Genomic DNA, 20,103 nt, shown 5'->3' with positions numbered 1-20,103 from the left:
CTTCAAAATTTACTAATTATGACTGTTTTCTAAGAATTTTTCTAGAAAATAATTGCTTTCCACATATTTATTTATTCAACTGAGACCAGTTAAATCTATGAATATTTATTTTGTTCTTTTTGTGATCATCTATTATTACCTATAATTTTTATCGTACCATAAGAAGCAATTTCCCCCCAAAAATTACATCTTATGGAGGGAATGAGACTGGGAGTTAAAGCTTGAGTTCCAGGGGAGGAGAACATCTAAAACCTATTTGTGTCTGATGGTCAGGTGTATCTTGGAGAGCAGAAAAATAAAGTATTTCTTTAGCAGTTCAAAGTGTTCAAGATTCAGCCCTTGGGATCTTCTTGACCTTTAATTTCTATTCTTCCCACCTTTTATTCTTTATTTTGAACACATCCTTGTATTTAGGCTGCATTAGAAATTCCAGGCTCATATTATATTTTTCTATCCTACCATTGGAATCAAGCACCTTTCCCAGAAACCCTGGTTCTATTAGGAACTCAGAATTATTATGTGATCTCCAAATAAAAGTCAAACAAAAACAAACAAAAGGTTTGTTCTTTTTAATAAATTACTCATTAAAAACATAGGTGACATCTGGCTACAGATCACTCAATAAACTCAGCATCTGCTTTGCATGTGGCGGGACTAAATTCAATCCCCAGCTCTGCCTGGTCATTTGTGCATCACCATGAATAATCTCCAAGCACTGAGGCTGGTTGGTGTAGCCCTCAGCTATCTCTGGTCATGGCCCCCAAATTAAAACAAATCAAAAACTGAGTCAGAAAGTAGAACAAAAACTGAATTTTTTCCTTTCATACTTGAGTTATGAATTAAGTCAATTAATTACCTAACAAGTCACAGAAAAATGCTTAGGGTCTTCAAAAATAAGTCGTTTCTAAGAATAGAGGGGAAAAGAAGTAGGAATAAAAGGTTAAGGGTGGCCTTGTTAGTTGATGGGAATCACACTTGGACTTTGGTCATGGGTGAGGATTCTGCATGTAAGAAAAGAAGAATTTGCTCCCTGAATTTGCCTCGTTTTGTAAGCCAGTGGAAAATTAATCTTTAATTGAAAAGTAAAACTTCTAAAAGTAAAATTTAAGCATATTTCAATAGATAATTAAACAAAGAAATACCAATTATTGATTGCAAGGGAGTGGAGGTATAGCTCAAAGTGGTAAATCATATGCTTTGCATGTAAAAGCCTGGGTTCAATCCAGGCCACCACATGGTGTCCTAAGTACAGCCAGGAGTGACCCTTCTCAGATATGTGCATGGAGTGGTTCCCAAGTACCCCAAAAATAAATTAATAAAATAGAGTTAGAGCTTGAGTAGTATTTTTATAACAAGAAGTTACTGTTCAGTCTTTAAACAACATCCAAAGATTGGTACCACCCCCTTATGTACCATTTAGAATTTCTTTTATTTTGTCAAAATTTTCTTGTCCTTCCACAGCAATATGATTGTCAATCTTATTTAAGGGTGGAGGAGTCTGATTGTATTTCTGCTCTGCTATTTGACAGACATGATCGGGTTCAGTCCCTGCCTTGAGGCTTCTAGATTCCAAACAAGATGGACTTGAAACCCAAAACTTACAATATGCAGAAAAGAGAAACAATAACAGCTTAGGACATGTATGTAAGATTTTCACAGAGGGTTTACTAACTTTTGCTTGGGCTGAGGGTGGTGAGGTAAAATTACTCAGAACAGATCCTAAGATCTGTAGTCCGAAAATGGCTTATGGATTTATTTGTTTGTTGTATTGGGCCATACCCAACAATGCTCCTGGCTCTGCCCTCAAGAGTTAGTCTTAGAGGTGCTTGGAGGATTATACCTGGGAATGTATAAGGTAAGTTTCCTACCCACTATACTATTGTTCTGACCCCTGCAAAGGGTTTTAGCATCAAAAAGAATTAAAGGGTTAGATGATATAGAAAAAAACAATGTTCTAGATATGGAAAGGAACCTCACAAAACAGAATATTTCTCAATCTGAAAATAGCTAAATGGGCCATGGAAAGTGTGTGGTTTAGTCAGGAGAGGACTTGTAGACTGGGGTAGAGTGAAAGGGGACAAAGCAAAGCCAGACTTGCAAGGGCTTTCTAAAACAAATTTAAGAGTCTGCAGTTATTCAAAGTAACCCCAGGAAGCCGCAGAAACCTTTTTAGCAGGAAAGGGGCAGGATCAGATTTATACCTTAGACAGATCACTCAGACTAACCTGGGGAGCCTGGATACAGGAGAAACACAGCCCGCAACTGTTTTAGCCATTAGGTGACATGATGTTACTGAGAGCGAAGCAACGGGAATAGATTCTAGTGATATTTAGGAGGTGAAATCAGCAGAACAAGATGATTTATGAAATAGGAGAGATCAGGAAAAAAAGCAGAATTCACAGGAGCCAGTGGTCTAATTGTGTTGTTAACTGTCATTTATTTGCCTTTGTCTGAAACTTCCCCAGGGTTGGTTTCAGGTTCTGCATTTTCAGCAGAATTGTGACTAAAAACGATTCATGGCCTCCATCAAGAGGCCTAAATTTCAGTTGGTCTCACTTTTAGTGTTGTTAACAATGATGGCTTCATTAACATGGTGTTTGTCTAAATTTTTCATAATAAAGGTACTGTTGTAGGTAGAAGGATGGGAGAGGAAGTCTGATAATGTGGCTTGGAAAAAAAGCCTAGAACTCAAACCAGCCCAAAAACCTGAGACCTTTGAATTACAGGACCCCAAACCTTTAAGATGCAGTAATTAAGTCCCTAGAGGGAGAGGCTTCTCTGCAAAAACAAAGGCCTTGTAAAGAATCTCAAAGAAAACCAGAATCAGTTTTAAGCTCTTCTCCTTCACTACTTCCTAGCAATACTGTTTGGGCACAGTAAAAACTGCACAAAATTAACTTTATAGAGACAGAGCACTCATTTTCTCATTCTGAAGGAAGAGGGCCTCCCTCTCCCCCATCTCTGCCTAAGATAGGGAGCTCCTATCTTTTATTTCTGCTATGTATGCCCCATACCCAGTATGGATCTACTATTTTGCTTGGAATGTGAATTGAGCTCTCTTCTTGCTAGAAAAGTCCATGTTCTCTCCTGAGTACAAGCCTTTCTCTCCCTCCATATTTCCTTACTAAAATATTTTTGCTTTTTATTAATTACTCAATTTAAATGCCTTAATTACAAGGTTGTGTGTTTTTTCCCACAAATACAAAGTTATCTGTGATTGAGTTTCAATAATACACTATACAACACCCTTCACCACTACACATTTCCTGCCACCAATGTTTCAGGTTTCTCTTTAGCCTTCTTACCATCTCCCAGTGAAGCAGACATTTCTCTCACTCTCTCTCACCCATTCTTACTCTCTCTTTCTCTTTCTATCACTCTCTCACTCTCTTCCTCCTCCCCCCCAGATGTGGTTGGCAATATTGTTATTAAAGGGGTATTATGTCTATCATTTTATGTATATTCAGCACCCAGTTCTTGTCTAGACTGAACATTCCCAACTATCATTGTCATGGTCCCTTCTCTGCTCTCGCCTTAACTGAACAACCCCACTCTTTGTGAGAAGCTTCCTACCATGGACTGACCCTTGTTTCTGTTGTCTATGATATTATAACCCTTGTTAAAATTCTTTTCTTTGCAAGTAGGCAGCAGACAAGTCTCCCTGTCTAAGATTCATCTTTGACCCTAGAGTTAGACACATGAAAGAGATTTAACAAGATGGAGCAACTCATGCAAGTATTTTCAGAGTTCAGATCAGACAGAGAAAAGAACTAGAAAAGGGGGGAAAGGGGAAGGAAAGTTAGTGAGGGTGGTTATCTGGGAAGGCCCAGGTCAGCAAAGATGTTGAGTCTTGGGAAAGAAATTAAGGAGCTTACTTAGGTCTTACCATTGTAGCCAGGGAGAGCTGTTTACAGGAAAGATCTTTATATTTCAGGTGCTTGGGAGCCCCATCTTTGCATGCAAGACATATATTTGACCTAAAAGCTAAGATTCCAGACTAGCAATGTTCTTTTGAAAGACAATTTCAGCCCACTTTTCACTCAATTCACCTATTGCCTAAAGTTTTCTCTGGTGTGGCATTTTATGCTTCCTCTGCTGTCTTTATTGAACACGATTGTCCTAGATGAGAAGCTGAAGAGATAGGTGGGAGATGGAGCACACCTGCCTCAAATCTGGCAGCTAAGCAAGAGAAAGAGGTCAAGGAGCAGAGATCAAACTCAAGACTCTTGCCGTTCCTACTAAGCATAGTGGATTTTCTTACATAAATATTTCTTCATTTGCTGTATGATTTTAGGACAATTGCCAGAGACCATAAATGGCTAGTTTCTCTCTATGTAAAAGTTTCACAAGGTAACCTTGTTTTGCTAAAAATTCCTCATATGTTAATCTTGGGTTTGGAGTTCCCATTTTCCTCTTCACTTTATATTGCTTACCTGACATAGATAAGACAATTTTTTATCATCTATTGATCATTCAGTTTAATATTTTGATTGTTTTCATTGTTAGCAAATCATTTCCATTCCCCAAAATGACTTATATTTTGAGTGACTCATCTATTTTTGTTTTCCTAATTTTTAAGTTATTACATTTAATTTTTTACCTCTCAAGCAATACTGTAGGGATTTGAGGATGGCTTTCAGTCGTTCACAGTCAACTGGGATAAATGGCTCAATGCTTGAAGCCAGTAAAATGATGCTGCTAAGATCCATGGTTGCTAGGACCTACAGCACAAAGCAGTTCCTTTTGGGCTGGCAACAGTCCTCATAAAAACTAAAGAAGAGTTTTGATTTTTTTATTTGTTTGTTTTGTTTGTTTGTAGTTATATCTAATCTTAAGACCATACTTTAAAATTGCCTTTTCTGGTTTTCCATCTTTATTTTTTGTGAAATAACTGATAAAAATAACTTCTTGCTTTTGTTTGATGATACCATTCCAATAGGCATGGTTTGCTTATTCCCAAAAGAGAATCCTGCATTATAGCTGACTATCAAAAATAAATAAAAGTCTTCAGCGTTCTTGGCAATGGTTTTGTCAAGGGTTAGCTTGTAGACTATGGACTAAACATGACCATAGGTGGCATCTTCAAACTATTTTCCTGGATAAAAACAGCCCTCTTCTCCCTGTTGTCTTTCTTTTTTTCTTTTACTGTCTTTTTATAAATGCAGAAATACTGTTTGAGACATTAGATACCATCTTAACCATAAGAAGGGGTATAATTCATTTTATCATATCCAAGATAGATTTATGTAATTCCTGAGGTCACTATGAGAATAAGCCTCCATTCTAGTCCTTTCATGAGTAAAGCCAGATTCTCACTTTAATTTTTTAAAGAAGCTAAACAGTTTTATATAAAACATTTTTAGAATAACATGAAGAATAAGAAAGAGAAAGAAGATTGTTCAAGAGAGAACAAAAACTTGTCCATAATAATCTAAGTCCAGATTTTAAAGGAGAGAAAAAGAAAACTATCTAGATATTCCATAGACGCTTTTGGTTAGAATCCATCTCACCTTTAACTAGCATTTCTATATGCCCAAAGGCAAGTAGCTAGTGAAAGACAAAGTCAGGCCACAATCTTATTGCCCAACTAAACACAAGTGTTTTGCCATGTTAAAACCTGCCAGAGAAGCAATGCCCTTTATTTTATAATACTCCTAAAAATAGGTAGATGGTTTGTTTTATATGCTAAGAGACTCTTGGGAAACATTTTAAATATCAGAAACTTACAACTATAAAAAATACACTGTGTTGACCATACCTGTTATAATTAGAGTGAGTGAACTTAAATCTAGAAACAAAAAGAAATTTCCACTGGGCACATAAATTTACTCTCTGAGTAACAACTGCACTCAGAAATCAAGAAATCAAATCTCCTAATTCCATTTGAGTATTGGCCCGAAGTCCAAAGCCCAAATCTTCCATCCAGGAGATACAACATTCTTAGTATTCCTAACTGTCTCATTCTTTTAGTCCATCTTGAGCTCTCCTTTTCTTGTCAAATTGCATCCAAGACTCACCTTTCTCTAAAGACTTCTTTAGTTTATGGCATCATTATAGCAGTTGTAGGAAGTAAAACCAGAGATACTCTGTTGAAAGCTCCTCTGTTTCTGATATTATCAGATATTATCTGATATTACTTTTGGTATATCTGTGTATTTGTTTTCTTCTCAGAAGAATTGTAGGAGATTAGTCCTACTAGCATGCCATTCAACTTATATGTATCTTGAGGCATCAGGAAAATAGGAGCTTTGTCCAATGCCCATAGAAGAATGAGAATTTATTTACATTTATTTAAATTTACTCACATTTGTTTATGGGGTTCAAGAAGGTTTTACTAAGTGGTATTCTGGAAACCTGTGAGACTTCCTAGTTATTCTTTGTTAGTCAGGCTGATAATTCAATGTAAGGGTCCAAGGATATGGAACTACTTATTGCATTACTGAATTATTATCTGAGTCACCATGGCATCCTGAGAGGTCTTCAGAGCTGTGTCCTGGAGGAGAGGGAAGCAATGCATGCTGGAAGTATGGCATGTCAGAAATCAAATTAGGATCAGTCACATGCAAAGCATATGACTTAATCCCTCTTCTATCTTGACAACCATCCTCCTAATTGGAAGTTTAAACCTGCTTAATTCTGAATGCTCTTAATCACATTACATGGTCCTTCATATATTTTTATATCTTTACTGAAACACCTTGATTACAAATATGATTGCAGTTGTGTTTCAGTCATATAAAGAACACCCCCCCATTCACTAATGCAACATTCCCAACACCAATATCCCAAATCTCCCTCCTCTCCACCCTACTCCCGCCTGTCCTTGAGACAGGCTTTCTACTTCCCTCATTCATTCACATTGTTATGATAGTTCTCAATGTAGTTATTTCTCTAACTGCACTCAACAATCTTTGTAGTGAGCTGAACCTTCCAGCCCTCCTCTCTTTTGTCTCTGATAATTATTGCAAAAATGTCTTTTATTTTTCTTAAAACCCATCAATGAGTGAGACTATTCTGTGTCTATCTCTCTCCCTCTGACTTATTTTACTCAGCATAATAGACTCCATGTACATCCATGTATAGAAAAATTTCATGACTCCATCCCTCCTGACAGCTGCATAATATTCCATTGTGTATATGTACCACAGTTTCTTTAGCCATTCATCTGTTGAAGGGCATCTTGGTTGTTTCCAGAGTATGGCTATTGTAAATAGTGCTGCAATGAATATAGATGTGAGGAAGAGATTTTTGTATTGTATTTGTATTGTACTGTATTGTATCTTTGTGTTCCTAGGGTATATCCTAGGAGTGGTATAGCTGGATTGTATGGGAGCTCAATTTCCAGTTTTTGGAGGAATCTCCATATCGTGAGAAAGGAACTCTTATTCACTGCAGGTGGTAATGCCATCTAGTCCAACCTTTATGGAAAGCAATATGGAGATTCCTCCAAAAACTGGAAATTGAGCTCCCATATGATCCAGCTATACCACTGCTAGGAATATACCCTAGCAACACAAAAATACAATACAAAAATCCCTTCCTCACACCTATATTCATTGTGCCACTATTTACAATAACCTTCATATATTATTGACATTTTTTCTCTACTATTCTCACCTATCAATAATTATGCTTTCTAGGTATCATAATAATTCTTACTTGGGCTGGAGAGATAGCATGGGCATAAGGCATTTGCCTTGCATGCAGAAGGACGGTGATTCAAATCCCAGGATCCCACATGGTCCCCCGAGCCTGCCAGGAGCGATTTCTGAGCCAGGAGTAGCCCCTGAGTGCTGCCGAGTGTGACCCAAAAAAACAACAACAACAACAATAATAATAATAATAATAATAATAATAATAATAATAATAATAATTCTTACTTGCTGATCATTTGCTACATTTTAAAATATGTTTGTGGGGCCAGAGCAATAACACAATGGGTAGGAGGGTTGCCTTGTACAAGGCCAACCTGGTTTCAATCTCCTGCTTCCTTTCTATATGGTTCCCTGAGTCCACCAGGAGTGATTTCTAAGCACACAAATAACCCCTGATGGGCTGGAGTGGTGGCACAAGTGATAGGGCATTTGCCTTTCAAGCACTAACCTAGGATGGACCACAGTTTGATCCCCCAGTGGCCCATAATGTCCCCCAAGCCAGGAGCAATTTCTGAGCACATAGCCAGGAGTAACCTCTGAGCATCACTGGGTGGTCCAAAAAACAAAAAAACAAAAAGAATAACCCGAGTACTGCCAGGTGTGGCACAAAATATATATACTTATTGTCTTCCAACTACTTATTATTCTATGCAAGCATCTCAGTGCAAAACTTCATAACTTCATACTGCACAGGACAAAAATTCCAGGTATTTTGTTGCATGACACAAAATGAAGCACTTTACTTCTCCTTGGACTTTTTGGCTTTTGAAAAAAAAGAACAAACATCTGGCTTTAGAGAAGAGCATCAAGGAAGTCATCTTGCTTGGCCTGCATTGCTCAGAGCTTAGTTTTATGTGACACATCTTTTCACAATTAGCAACTAACATAGATAACTTAACATAGATACCTTTGGAAGTGACAGTAGGTTTCTGTCCAGAAAATCAGTTCATATTCACTTTGCATCACTTTAACCTTGCACTAAAGGAATTGCTGGACCTTTTAAATATTGCTTTCCATAGTCATAAATATAGCACCCTGGAGAAGATACTTGGAAATAAAGTATTATATGTATGTCGATTATATATACAGTTCACTCTGAAACAAAGCAGAGCTTGTTTTAAAAGGTATTGACTCTGGTCATAGGTCAACACATCAATTCTGTATAAGATGTATTTTTGTTTGCTTTGAGGGGGCACACTCAGAAGTGCTCAAAGTTTACTCCTAGTGGTGTACTCAGTGAAGCTGGGGACGATATGTGGTGCTGGAGACTGAACAGAAATCAGCCACATCCCAGACAAAACCTTGTTTCCTGCACTATTTCTCCTGCCCCTGCATTTGATTTCTGACTCCTCAACACTTTAGCACTAATAGCCTGACATTGATTGAAATTCTAATGACATGAAATTATCAATTAAAAACTTTTGATGTGTTATAAGTATTACTTATTTTACATATATATATATATATAACCGCAAGCTGGAGAGAAGAAAATGTTCTAGGAAAAACATAAAGAAAAAAGTTTATTTAACTGGCTGGATATATTTACCACTACTATAAGTCTCTCTCATTCCATTCATAAGAAAGTTTGTATGTAAGTGGACCCAAGCAGTTTAAAGCTGTCTTGACCAAAGGTCAATAGTAGTTATGATATGTGTATATGTATTTATGCATATGATAATGTGTGTGTTCAAAAAGAAAGTTTGCTTCTAGAAAATGACCAGTCAAATAGTAACTTAAGAGCATTAAAAATAGAGTAAATACAGAAATGCGTATTTTGTATTTTATTAAGCTAAAAGTACTTCCTAGATACTATTGCTCCTGACTAGTCATGGAACCCAAATTAGAAATATAGCACCAGATGCATACCTTCCTGGGGCCGGAAGAAAGAAGTGATGTGAGGGAGGGAGCTAGCACATGCTCTTGGACCATGATCACTCACAGCAGAGAAATAAGTGCATGTGACTCTGATGCTTCCTCCTTCCTGTAGCTCTTTCCTGTTTTCTGTGATCAGTGGTCAGCTCTGGAGGCTTGGATCACTATATCTCTTCTTTCTTCTCTTCTTTCACAAAGCCCTCCTGCCATGTGGGAGACTGTGACCTCATCCTCAGGACAGCTGTCACCAAGTGCTCTTCATAGATAGTAAGTGATCACACAGGAATGGGTTTCAGTCCTTCAGCAGCAGAACAATGTCGATGGAATTTGCATCTGCATTTTTTTAAATTCACTCACAAATATCTTTCTGCAACCTCCCTCTAGTCTTTTGGGTACAAAGTAATATTGAGGCATCTAAAAGCTTACTGAGACTCCCTGGGAGAAGAACATTGACTATTTTAGAAGCACAAAGCCATATCCTGCCTTAACCAGAGAAATCCAAAGCACAGAACCTCACAAGTACTCTGAGACTGGGACTGTGGAGATAACTCAAAGGCCTGGAGTATAGACCTTGTGTCCAGAAAGCTTGGATTCATTTTCTAGCACTGCATAGTTCCCCTAGTACTGCCAGCTGTGGCCCCCAATCAAAGAAGAAGTCTAAAACATTGAAGCCTAGTTTTCAGAAATGCACTAAGTCCTCAGAAATGCCCCTTTCTGTTATAAATTGTAGCATAGAATGTAAATATCTTGTGCCTGGACAAAATAAAAAATATTGAATAAGCTCCTCAAACATCTTCAGATGTCAAAACAATGGACATTTATTGATGATGAACATTTGACAAATATTCATTCAACAAAATAGCACAGAACATGGACATTAAAATGGTTTCAGAATAAAATTTGGAGGCCTGAAAGATAGCATGGAGGTAAGGCATTTGCCTTTCATGCAGAAGGTCATCAGTTCGAATCCGGCTTCCCATATGATCCCCCCCGTGCCTACCAGGAGCAATTTCTGAGCATGGAGCCAGGAGTTTCTCCGAGCACTGCAGAGTGTGACCTAAAAAACACACAAAAAAAAAAGCAAAACAGAATAAAATTTTGAAAATCAGAATAGGTCTGTCACTGCTGTACTTGTGCACTACTTCACAAGGTCTACTTGACCTCAGATGAAAGGAAAGACATATTTAAAAAGCAAAAATCCTGGATAACTCTCTCTCAGAAAACCAGTTCTTTCCTTTAAATCAATGAAACTCCTCATAAAAATAAAGCATTTTATTCTTTAGAAGTTAGATATAAAAGATGAGCACAATCCTCTTACCACTTGTAGAAACATGATGTTTGATTTGTGCTCTTCGAACTGGGAATCAAATTCAGAATCTCCCACATAGAAGCCATGAGCTCTACCATGGAGTACATCTCCAACCTGCATGCAGATTTCAGTGAAACTTCTCCAAACTATATTAGAGACAAGGAAATAATTTACCTGGAAATAATAAACATAATTGATCCAAAGAAAGCAGCAAAAGGCAGACATCAAGTGTTCAGGGTATAAAAATAGACAAAACAAGGCATTACAATGTTATCAGATGATTGAACAATATTTAAAATAAATGTAGTTTCTGGCCATAAATACTATCCTAAAGGGTATCTTCCTAGAAGAAAAATTGAAACCAGGTGTTGTGTGGCAAGAGAAACACAGAAAGAAACAAATTTATTACCACATACACCAAAAATGCCACTAGCTCATCAGTAAAAGCCAATTGCCTATTTCCTTTGCAAACACACATACTGGTGTGACCATTTGACCAGTCTCAGCAGGACATGATCTTATTTTTTGGTGGCAATAATGATGGACTCATCAAATATTTGCAACATCTTGGATTGCAATTATCCAGTCATATGCTTTATTTCTTCTCTGGAGAGTACTAGGGAGGAAATGCCTGGTCTCAAGTCACAAACTTACGCAAGGGTAGATTAAAAGCAGAGTATGAGTTAAAAGCCCTAAGCTTAAATCTACTGGCCCATTGGTCTTGCCCAAAGTATCCTCAATTTATCAGTCTGTTGAAATCCAAATATTAGATATTAAGAGTGATCAATTTGCCACATACAAAATCAGTTACTTCAGATACATTTTTATATTCATTATGAGCTACATCATTTATCTTTTGGAAAATGATTTATTTAAATCCTGAATGCTTCTATAGATTTTGAACCATGTGGTTAATGTTTGATTAAAGATACAACACTAAATGGCTATATTTTTCTCTTCATTTTCACCCAAACATAGTCTTTTAAGATATACTGCCAGAATTCTTGTCTGTCCCATAAAACTTTATAGATACATGGTAGCTCTCTTTATGTAATGACTGTGTATCTGGACTTTAGACATCAAAAGAACAAGATTATTTTGCCCCCCAAGAATCAATCCCTCCACCTGGAGGTAATGTCTCTCCTACTGATAATATCTTCTAGATAGTAAACACATCTATTATAGTCTACAGAACTCATTAACTTAGTTTTAGACCCTACTGTTTTCTTGTTGAGCCATTTCTGCTCTAAACATGTATTAAGTTATAGCACTTACCATTTATTAACCTTCATTTACCACTAAGAATGTGATCATTTTCTTAAAAGCAGAATGTTTTAATGTCCCAAGATGAGATCAACTTTCCTTTTGTTTCTTCTTTAGTTGACCACAATGGGTAGTAAATATTACTGAATACAAGAAGTCCTGTATGGGAATGTATACACAATATAATAAGTACTCTTCAAGAAGAGTTAACAAAAGGCTTGTTTTCAAGGATAATTTTTGGCTTTTTCAGTTTTCATTTTGCATGCTTATTTGAGAACCCAGTCATGAGGTGATCCACAGCATTCTGTGCATTAGTCCAGAATTCTTTAGTCTTTAACTAAACACATAGACCAGTTTCTGTCTTGAAACACTGTTAGGATCAGCATTTATAACCAAGACATTAGACCAGGAGTTATCACCCTGTCTATACCTGGAGACAAGCATTAGTCTGTGGGTCAGTAGTTGGAAATCTCTGCATCAGTCAGAATTTATGTCAGTTCTGGACACTAGTATTAAGAGGGACAAAGACCAACCAACTTATTTTTTTCTAAAAGATCACATGCATGACAATAATAGTTATTTTAACTTGGGCTAGTGAAGTAGGAAAAATGGTTAGTTAAGAAATCCTTCATGGGGCCTAAAGCGATTACACAGAGGGTAGGGTCCTCACCTTGCACTTGGCTGACTCAGGTTTGATCCCTGGTAAACCATACATTTTTCCCAGCCTTGAGAACAAGCTTTTTTTTTTTTTTAAATAAAAAAGCATTTATTCAGCCAATCATCATAAAACAGTAAACAAAATAGAATTGATTCCTGAGTAAAGAGCCAGGAATAACCCCTGAGAACTGCCATAAGTAACTCAAAATCAAACAAAAAAAATATAAATTCTTTATCACTGTCTTCAAGCATTTGAATAACTAACTAGCAAGGGGAACTAACATTAAAACAAACCAGTTCAGATGTAGTCAAAATCTTTGACCTTGAGAATGTTCCATCATCAATCCATGCCTTAATATCTCCATCTAATAAATGAAAGTTAATAGCAGATCTCTTATTACATGGACATATTATCTATGGGATCAAAGATAAAAATTAGGTAAGCTGGAATACATATAAAGGGCTATGAAGAGAGACTTTAAGAAATTATTCATGGTATCAATGCTTGTCTGTGAAAATTGTTAACAATTCTAAATGCAAAGCAATAATTTTAGAAAAGACATACTTGGTATAATGAATATCTTTTATCAGAAGCAAAAAAATGGAAAGTTTGAGTATTTGTTGATCATCTTAAATATAGAATAGAACTTGCAGTAGAGGATGATCCAGATAATATATCTAAATTTGTTGGTCATAGACTCTAGAATGAAGATGCTGAGTCATCTTGCTAATGATTTCTCTCCATCTTTGAGCCATTTAAACACTTGGTCTGCAGGAGGTGTTTGCAAAATTGACCCATAAACAAATCCCACACAGCTGAGACCTGAAAAATCTTCCTTATGTGGTTAGCAATGTGTCTTCATTCCTGTCCAACCACAACGCTAAGCCCATTGGTTACCTGAAAATTGGAGCTGAGCAACCATCCCTCCCTTGGTCCTTACACTGAACATTCTTTGTTAGTAACCCAATGAATGAACAATGGCCAGTTCCTGCTGAAAATTTGTCTCGACCTTAGATGGTCTTGCTTGCCTTGATACTAGCCATGAATAGCCTCCCTGCTAAGAAAGGAACTCTATACCCTTATGCATGTTGTTTTGATACAACACCCGAGGGTCAATGTATGTTGAATACCATGAACCAAGCAGTTTAATTTAAATTATATACATAACTGTAAATTATTGGAGGCAGGGAATTATTTCTATTTGTGTGTAAAGTTGATCAGAGTAGTTATCAATATATCAATATACCTAGTCACAGACATGTCTCTTTTGAAAATGTATTAGTCCAAATTGTTTTTAATTGGCCACTTCTCTTTCACCTTCCTTTTTTCTCTTTCAACAATCTTTGGTTCATGATTTTGTTGCCCCTTTATTGAACATTTATTTTCTCCTGATTTGTTCCTGCAGATCTTATTTGCCTAATACTCAAAATCATCATCTGTGAGTTGCCTCGAGCCTTTATCTCCTCCTTTCTCTCTTCTTGAGGTGGGCCTTGAATTCTTTGTACTCTTCTTCTATAAACGTATCTCTTTTTCTCATCTTAAAATACTATCACTCTAAAAGCCATCAATAAAGTATTTTTTGAGGCAAGAGGGTAGGGAGCTCAAGGACTACTTCTGGCTTGTGCTCAAGAACCACTCCTTTTGATATTTGGAATAACATATTCAATGCTGAGAATCAAACCAAGCTTAGACACATGCAAAGGAAGCACTGTAATGTTATCCTGTACTATCTTGCTAGCCCATAAAAAAGATTTTTAATGCATAATAATAAAAAGAAAAACTTTTTACTTTTGGTTTTTGGGTCGCACCTGGCAGCATTCAGGGGTTATTCCTGGCTCTAAGCTTAGAAATCGCTCCTGGTAGGCTCGGGGGATGATATGGAATGCTGGGATTTGAACCACCATCCTTCTGCATGCAAGGCAAATGCCCTACCTTCATGCTATCTCTCCAACCCCATAAAAAGAAAAACTTGATGATGAAACACATCGATAAAGCTTTGGTCTTCTTTTAGAAAGCTCAATATTGAATTTGTTGCACTATTTTGAATATATATAAAATTACAATTAAAATTTATAATGCACGAAAGAAATTTAATATTTGGATAATCACCTTTTTTTCACAACAAATATGGATTGTGTATTATTCACATTGTCAATATAATAGAAGAACTCATTTCCATTTTTAATATTTCTACCTCTATCATTAAAAAATACTACATGCAGTGATAAATTTTGAGCTCAGAAAGTTTAATCAAGATTCTCAGGATGCCTCTTTGCAAAGACTTCAGCCATAATCCCTGTTTCCCAAAAATGCTATTCCTGCCCTCGCCCACCACTCGATATCTTATATTCTTCTGATAATAGACTCAAGCATCCAAGTCACTTTGTCATTTTTCTCATCTTTATCTTTAGTTTTCTTGTTGCTAATGAGTCACCCTAACATTTTTCATGAAATGTAACCTCCCAATCTCATCATTTGTGCTCTCAGTCTTCATTTAAAAAAACAAAAGCAAACTCTGAATCACAATGAAAGTTCAATTCTTTTAGCTGATTGGTGTACTTTCTCTCAAAACTAGCTCATTGACCCCTTAAAAAGAAGCACTATAGTTTTCACCAATTCATCCAGTTACATTTATTGAGCCCCAATATATAAGCCAAAAAGACTCTCTAAAGTGGTAACCATAAAAGTGGTAACCATACTTTTGTAGATAATCTATAATGGCTTGGAAACTAGTCTTAGTGTTAAAACACCTACCTTACAGGTATGAGGCCGAGTTCACTTGCCTTCATATACTCAAATAAATGCAAGAGCCTAGCTTCATTGGAATTCTGGATGTCATCTAGCTCACTGCAACCAAGTGTGCAGCTCTTGGTCATTGCAACAACACCACCAGCAGAGGGAAGAGGTGGGAAGAAAATGTGTAAAAATTTTCTATTTATTTAGATAAAATAAATACTCCTTGGGCAATTTGGCATTGCTAATTCTGCTAAGATTAAATCAAAGTATCTGAGTTGCAAACTTTCTTAGCATAGGAGTGCAACCTACTAAAAATTGTTCCTCAGGGGCCACTGTGAGTGCAGCACACAACCATATTAAAGTTTCAATGTCCCCTTCCAGTTTGACATGGCACAAAGAGCAAAGTCAAGGGAATGTGTGAGGGATAAAGGCGTCCTTATGCTTGCTATTTATTTGCCTAGCCCATACCTCCTCCTGGGGTCAGACTTACAAATGAAAAAAAAAGCGTGGAGTTGGTGTTTCTTTGGGCTCATCAAAAAAGCCTTTGACCAGCAGTAGATCACTTTCTGGGCCCAGCCTCACAGTGAATTCACAAGTTAACTTGAAGGAATTAAAATATCAAGAGCTCAGCCTAAAATGTTAGGGAAATGACATCTTGAACCAGGATTGGCCTTTTCTTCCTTACTAACAATTAATCTACTCTCAGAAACAGTTTGATTATTTTACAGTTTTTATAAATCTTCTCTCCATTTTTCTTCTCAATGCTGCCTTCATAAATAAGGTCCTATCATTGCTAGCAGTCAGGTTTGTGAACACTAGGCTATTACCACTGCAGCTTTATGCTCAATCTTTTCTTCTTCTCTCTCGATGGTCCTATTTTAAAAGATAGAAATTATAATTAATACATTGTCTAGATAAAGTAAGACCATTCCAAACTGAATTCTATTATATTAAACCACCAATTCTCAATCCAATTTTCTTTAATGGTCACAGAATGGCGTTTGAACATAGAGATACTGGATCATTTCTCCATCCCTAGCCTTCCTTCCTTCTCCTCCAATTGATACTCAGTGACCAAGTTTTCATACAAATCTCTTTTCCATAAAATCTTCCGAAACTACACTGGATCCTTCCATCTCTCTTATGAACTCTAAGAAAATACCAGATTGTCCATACTTTTGGAACACATCCTGAGCAGAATTAATTTTTAGGTACCTATTTATTTGTTGAGTAGTTATAAAAGTTTTCAATGATAGACACATGATCTAATTAATTTTTAAGTTTTTATTAAAAGCCAACATTGTTAATTTGTAGAAAGTTTCTCAATTTATCACAGGCACATTTTTTATATTATAAGTAGATGATTCAATTACATGTAACCATGCATTCTGGGAATATGTGCCTGTGAACATTCAGTACTATTGTCACTTAAAGGCCCATCAAGAGACTTGGTGATATGTTGAAAAAAAATTTTTTTGGCCATCATCTGGCAAGTTGGAAGATGGTGTATACTTGTCCTCAAAGTAAACATCTCTCAACAGTCACAAGAAGAGGTTTTCTTTTCTTTTCTTTTCTTTTTTTTTTTTTTTTTTTTGGTTTTCAGTTTTTGGTTAGAACAAAGGAGAAAGCAATTAATTTAAAAAAAAAAAAGTCTTAGAACCCAGAGTTATCCTGCTAGCCCCACACTGCAAGGTTTAAAGATAACCCAACCCTAGTTTAAAACTAATGTGGCCCAGCCCAAACAAAAGCTCTGAATAACTGAGACTCAAAAAATTACTCTTACCTACACTAAAAGTCCCAGGCCAACCTCAACATCATTTTCCTGAGCCAGTTTCTATATCCTCCATTTCCACCCCTACATTCAGCTCCAGATCTGCAATTTTGTTTTCTTTACTTTATGGGTCTTTCTGTACTGTTATCATCTTTGTCTCTCCTCTCTTCCTCCCTTTCTTGCCTCCCCTCTGTCTCCCATCTTTACCCTCTTTTCCTTTCTGTCTCCTTTCTTCTTTCTTTCAGAAACTCTTTTCCTCAGTGAAAGAGAAAGGATATAAACCCATTGAAAGACTGGAACTGGCTCCTTTTCCTACAAATATCACTTTGATTCTGGGAACTTAATTCAGGTGGTAGGAACTAGTTCTCACCGTGAAGATCCATGAGGTACCAGGAGTGACCTGATGGTTGCCTAAGAGAGGTCACAGGACTCTAATGTCCATACCATGTATTCAGAAACTTCTGAAGACATTCCCTGATCCTACTCTCACTGTGTACTTACTCTGTAGAGAGCAGCAGGTATCAGTTGTATAAATACAACATACTTTGTAGGGACCAAAAGAAACTGTCCACCCCCAAGGACAAATCTGCAGTGGCCTTCCTTGAAAAATCATAACAAATTCTAGGTCAGACTCAAGACACCATTTGTTTAGGAAAGGTGCCTACTCTCTCAGTGCCACACTTCTCTATGAAATGCAGATATCAGCCTACACCATCTTCACCACAACTTCTACTTCTAACATTCTGTGAGTTTCTAATAGGTTTAAATGGAGAAGATAACCTAAAGTAAAGTTGTTGATCCTGCCTTAAATCCCTCCTGTCAGAATTTACTGGGGAGCCAAAGGGTCCTCCTTAAAGATAAGGTTTCCCAGAAGTCAGGATGTCCACTGGTAAAACATTCCTTTCTTTTCTTTCTGACGAGCCACTCTGGGTGTGTAGAGATGGTTTAGAACAACTAGAAACAAAGATCTATATCTACAGCTTTTTTGTCCATCATCATTTGTTGTGGTTCCAGGAGCCTTTCTGTCTGAGGGACGAAAAAACTAGCTTGAGACTACAACTCCTTTGTCTGCAGCAAAAACCTACATGGTGTGGCACAATTACCATGGCAGACATAGGCTGGGAATCAAAATCTCACAAATGCACATGTTCTAGACTCTAGAAACTTTGAAGTAGGGAGAAGCATATAGCTGCATAAGGCAATAGAGAATGGCCCCACTGAACTTTCCTGCTGCTGGAAAACAGCAATGCAAAACGTGAGGCTTCTGCTTCATAGTTGGCAACAGGATTGTGGGAAAGTCTTGGATGGAAGGAAAGCCAATGAAGACTGGTCTTTTGGCTCTGACTCTTCAGAAAAGGCAAAAGGAGACTCCCTCATGAAAGATGGTTATTGAGGGTTGGGGCTGAGAAGATTCACTTACTGGGCTTCATTCATTCTTGTGGGCTTTATCTAAACCAGATCCAAATGAGCTTAAGACTTTGGGTTCTATAAAATGGGACTGGAATTCTTGGGGCAGACATGTAAACTTTCCAAGCTTCTCTATTTTTTGTCCTCCTTTCGGCAATGTGGTGCCAGCAAAAACCAGCTAATAGCATCTCATGATCCAAAATTAATTTGGAAAAAAAAGTAGTCAGCCAAAATTCTTTAACCTAAAAAACAGGGTGGCAATTTCAGACAGATTTGCATTTTCGGCAAAGATTCACATCCGTCTTTACTTTTATGGTTGTGGTTTTGCTCAGGTCTTTATATTTTTTAAAAAAAAATATTTTAGGTGTGCAATGTAATATTTGGTTGTATATTTAATGTTTTGATGAAATGCTTACCACAATTAAGGTAATTAACATATCTGACATCGGGTCTGATTTTAATAAGGACAATGTTGGAAGCAGACAGGAGATTTTTGTCTGACAGAAGGAAGAGAACAGAAGTAAAGAGTTATGGACCAATCAGCATGTAAGGAGGGCCACCCAGAGTAAAATGATAGCATCTTTCTTACACTCTTTGAGAATGGAGAGAAACTGACAAGTTAGGGAATAAAGAAAAGAACCTCTACGTGGGGTCTTTAACTTTAATAAATTCTCTTCTTTTCCTTTGCTGAAGTATAGTTTCGGCCAGATATTATACTTTACAGATTGTTAACATAATTCTGTGATCCCTTGTAGTTGCATGAGGGGCTTACAGATAGAAACAAATTTGTTCAAATTAGTGACACTTAGGTAGCAAAAATGGAAAATGACCTGCTGTTTGAAGGAGGAACAATATGTTATGTTGCATTTGCTATGGTTATGGACAGTGGAGTTGTTAGCTTCTAAATCATACTAGAGTCTTCGTTTCTCTATTTACTTGTTTTATTTTTGTTTAGGAACCACCACATGTGGTGCTTGAAAATAACTTCTAGTTTGCTCTTAAGAATTTCTCTGGCATTAGGCTGGAGTGGTAGTGCAGCTGTAGGGCATTTGCTTTGCACGTGGCTAATCTAGGACTAAAGGTGATTCATCTCCCGGTGTCCCATATGATCCCCCAAGCCAGGAGCGATTTCTGAGTGCAGAGCCTGGAATAACCCCTGAGTATCACAGGGTGTGGCCCAAAAAGAAAATAAATAATTTCTCTGGCATTAAGCTTAATTTTTTTACTTAAATTATTAATGTTTTGCATTACTAAAGAGAAGCATGGGTTTACCTTTCTATTTTGAAATAGTAATCACTTAGAACAAGTAATTATGCTAACTCCCAATTTAGTTTATTTCAAAACATTTCAGATTTAATAACAAAACAGGGATACAAGTTTGTCCCAATTTAGTTTATTTCAAAACATTTCAGATTTAATAACAAAACAGGGA

This window comes from Suncus etruscus, chromosome 3 (assembly GCF_024139225.1).
Source record: "Suncus etruscus isolate mSunEtr1 chromosome 3, mSunEtr1.pri.cur, whole genome shotgun sequence".
Classification (NCBI taxonomy): Eukaryota; Metazoa; Chordata; class Mammalia; order Eulipotyphla; family Soricidae; genus Suncus; species Suncus etruscus.
The sequence above is the reverse complement of the archived record's forward strand: the minus strand, read 5'-3'. Positions refer to the sequence as shown.